Below are 4,279 nucleotides of genomic sequence, written 5' to 3' on the forward strand. Positions count from 1 at the left end.
CTCAGGGAGGACCAGGGGTCTCCAGTATCATGGGCAAATCATTCTCTTGGGTGATACATTCAGTAGGATGAAAGGCCAAAGCCCAGGAGATACTGAGGAGGACAATAGCTGTAACTGGAACCTCATCCAAGCTCACAGGACAGGCCAGTGGGTTGAGAGAAAGGTGTTAGGGAAGAATAGTGATTTTGTTCAGAAGCAGGCAAACCGAGAAGATGGCAGACTAATATCCTAAGAACCATCTTAATGCAGACTGCTCTCATAACAGAAAAGTTGGAAGCCTGCAGAGATGAGGTCAGGAAGAGGAAGAGGCCACAGTCCCTGGTCTTTTTTCTTGGTCAGTTGACTCCAGCTGACATTAATCTGATCTGGTCATGATGCTCCTTCAGATCAAATAAACAGATGTTTATTTTTCTTGTTCACATTTCCTTATTACCAGGTGGGTTTCTTTGAAAGGGGGCTGCCACATACACTCCAAGCTGTGGGCAGAATTCCTTCAGCGACTAACGTGTGTACACGAGGCTGAGCAGAGGCTTATGACTCAGAGGTTAAAGCAGCAGCAGAGATGGATGCCAAGATCCTCAAACAAAGAGGCAGGTGGGTCTTCGTTCCCTAAGAACAAAGAATTCTGGCAAATTGTTGTGTGCACCCCTTGAGGAGTAGCTAGGACTCTGTTTATCCTGAACTGTTGTCATTACTTTCCTCCTCTAACTGATTTTCCTCTGTTTCTGCACTCCCTCACTTCCCTAACTAGTAACTAACTACCTTCCCTGCTCTTTGGAAGACGGGAAGGCCTGGGAGGCCAAAGCCTTTTTCAACAAACAAGAAGCAAGAGGACACAGGGGGTCTTTGTACTCAGAAGGGCCCCCACAGGACCCTGCTTCGCTTCAGTCCTCCCTTTTCTTTGATACCCCTTGATCCTGAGGGGAATGGGGTGGTGGGAGACAGGAAAAGAAGTAAATTTTTGGGTAGAGAGGTTCATCATAAACTCTGCAGATAAATTCAGTTTAAGGGGGACTCAGTTTCAATGCCAGAGTAAAGGAAAGAGTAAGAAAGGGTTTTGCACTTTAGAGTCTGAAGCTTGGTCCAGTGTCTTGGGTAGCAGACACCACTTCTCCTTGTCTGTTTGATCTGGAGGTCCCCAGTGTCTGCACAGGACCAGATGTCAAGTGGGACCTTTTTTAGCTGTGAGATGTGTACCCAAGGCTCCATAACTAATTTTGCAGCTGTGTTGGTGGTCAGTAAGGTCCCTTCCCATGACATCGAAAGCTGTCTTCCTCTGGTGAAGTTTCCAGAAGACGCAGTCATGGGGCTCTAGATCGACCAGCAGGATCCTTTGAATTGGAACTGGGAAAGTTCTTCAGCCTGTTGATGACAAGCCTGAGCATAAGAACTGGAGACTTACAGTAGCTGGTCACACTGGCATAGGGCAAGGGATCAGCAGAAGGTCGGACCCTGAACATCAGTCTGCTGTCTCTGCTGATGACTCTGCTGTGGATTGAGTTTATGATTCCCAAATGGGGTCCTTTGAATGGCCAGCAAGACCTTAAGCCTGGGGAGTCCAGTAGTTTGGGCAAAGTTAGACATTTTAAGCTTGACAGTCCCTGTAGTTCTCTTGACTTTGCCTGATGACTGAGGGTGAGAGAGACGATGACGGTGATGCTGCAGACTGGGCCTCTGTACACTGGTGCTGAATTGAATCTCAGAGACAGAGTTTTGGATGAAGCAGAAAAGAACAGTTTATTGCTTTACCAGGCAAAGGGGGACAGGGCAGGGCTGTGCCCTCAAAACCCTGTGTCCTGACCCCGAGGCGTTTGGTGAGGAGTTTCGCAGCAGTGGATCAAGGGAGCCTCTGTGCGGAGGGCTCGGCGTGTGCAGGGCCTGCCTCCTTTAACCTGGCCTCGGGGGGTCCCCTGATGAGCGTCTCTGGTTCTCAGGGTTACAAAACTGTGATCCTTTCTGGAAAGAAGGAAGCTTGTCAGGCTAACATCTTCATTTGTTGGGGGTTTGAGTTCTGTAAGGAATTCAAAGGCATTGTTACATCTATCCCTTGAGGCAAAACCAGAATGCTGAGGAAAAACCCCAGGCTGCACTATTGTCTTCTTGGCTGCTCCCCCTTTGTCTCTGCACCCCGCCTCCCTTCCCTGATTAGCACCTGTTTGAGCCTACCGTTTGGACCTCAGGGAAGGTCAAGAAACAGGGGACGCAGAAAGCTTTTCATGCCCAGGAGCTTCGAAGGGTCCCACTTGGTTTCACACCGCCCCCTGCTTTCTGACACTCTTCAATCTTGAGGAGAGCAGACGTTGGAATAGAAAGGAAATAATTGTTTCCGACAGAGGCATTCATCATAAACTTGGCAGAGGAACCTAGTTTCAGGGGTACTGGTTTTTAATACCCACTTCTGTTTTATCTTTCCCCAGATTGTTCAAGGAACAGAGCGGTGACTGCTCTGACTACTTTCTGCTGAAATGAGGTGTAGTCCTGCCTCACTCTTCAGGTGAATTAATACCAAATTAGAAATACTTGAGTTACAAGTCCTGGATCTGAGTATTGTATGATTAAAATCTCAATCTCTTGGTCTGCCATTTTGATGCAACAAACCCAGTTAGAAGTAGGAGGAGTGATAGCTGGAAATTTAATAGACAAATAGATCCAACTTCCTGAGGAACTCAGAAGAATAAGCCTACAAACTAGTGTAGAACTTGGGAGATTTGTTGTAGCAGTTGTCTAATTTTACCTAAGTAGTTTTTAACTTATGGTGTAGCATTAACACATACATATCAGGGGCTATTAGCAGCTACACATCAGTTCAGTTCAGTTGCTCAGTCATGTTCGACTCTTTGCGACCCCATGGACTGCAGTACGCAAGGTTTCCCTGTCCATCACAAATTCCCAGGGCTTGCTCAAACTCATGTCCATCGAGTTGGTGATGCCATCCAACCATCTCATCCTCTGTCATCACCTTCATCTCCCGCCTTCAATCTTTTCCAGCACAGGGTCTTTTCCATGAGTCAGTTCTTCACATCAGGTGGCCAAAGTATTGGAATTTTAGCTTCAGCATTAGTCCTTCCAATGAATATTCAGGATTTCCTTTAGGATTATCTGGTTTTATCTCCTTGCTGTCCAAGGGACTCTCAAGAGTCTTCTCCAACACCACAGTTCAAAACCATCAGTTCTTCAGTACTCAGCTTTCTTTATGGTCCAACTCTCACATCCATACATGACTCCTGGAAAAACCATAGCATTGATTAGATAGACCTTTGTGGACAAAGTAATGCCTCTGCTTTATAACATGCTGTCTAGGTTGAACATAGCATTTCTTCCAAGGAGCAAGTGTCTTTTAATTTCATGGCTGCAGTCACCATCTGCAGTGATTTTGGAGCCCAAGAAAATAAAGTCTCTCACTGTTTCCATTGTTTCCACATCTATTTGCCATGAAGTGAGGGGGCTAGATGCCATGACCTTAGTTTTCTGAATGTTGAGTTTTAAGCCAACTTTTTCACTCTCGTCTTTCACTTTATTCAAGAGGCTCTTTAGCTCTTCTTTGCTTTCTGCCATAAGAGTGGTGTCATCTGCGTATCTGAGGTTACTGCTATTTCTCCTGGCAATCTTGATTCCAGTTTGTGCTTCACCCAGCCCGCCATTTCGTATGATGTACTTGGCATATAAGTTAAATAAGCAGGGTGACAATATGCAGCCTTGACATACTCCTTTCCCAATTTGGAACCAGTCCATTGTTTCATGTCCAGTTTTAACTGTTGCTTCTTGACCTGCATACAGGTTTCTCAGGAAGCAGGTCAGGTGGTTTGGTATTCCCATCTCTTGAAGAATTTTCCACAGTTTGCTGTGATCCACACACTCAAAGGCTTTGGCGTAGTCAATAAAGCAGAAGTAGATGTTTTTCTGGAACTCTCTTGCTTTTTCTATGATCCAATGAATGTTGGCAATTTGACCTCTGGTTCCTCTGCCTATTCTAAATCCAGTTTGAACATCTTAAGTTCTCGGTTCATGTAGTGTTGAAGTCTGGCTTGGAGAATTTTGAGCATTACTTTGCTAACGTGTGATATAAATGCAATTGTGCAGTAGTTTGCACATTCTTTGGCGGTGCCTTTCTTTGGGACTGAAATGAAAACTGACCTTTTCCAGTCCTGTGGCCACTGCTGAGTGTTCCAAATTTGCTGGCATATTGAGTGCAGCACTTTCACAGCATCATCTTTGAGGATTTGAAATAGTTCAACTGGAATTCCATCACCTCCACTAGCTTTGTCTGTAACGATGCTTC

This window comes from Dama dama, chromosome 2, assembly GCF_033118175.1.
Source record: "Dama dama isolate Ldn47 chromosome 2, ASM3311817v1, whole genome shotgun sequence".
Taxonomy (NCBI): domain Eukaryota; kingdom Metazoa; phylum Chordata; class Mammalia; order Artiodactyla; family Cervidae; genus Dama; species Dama dama.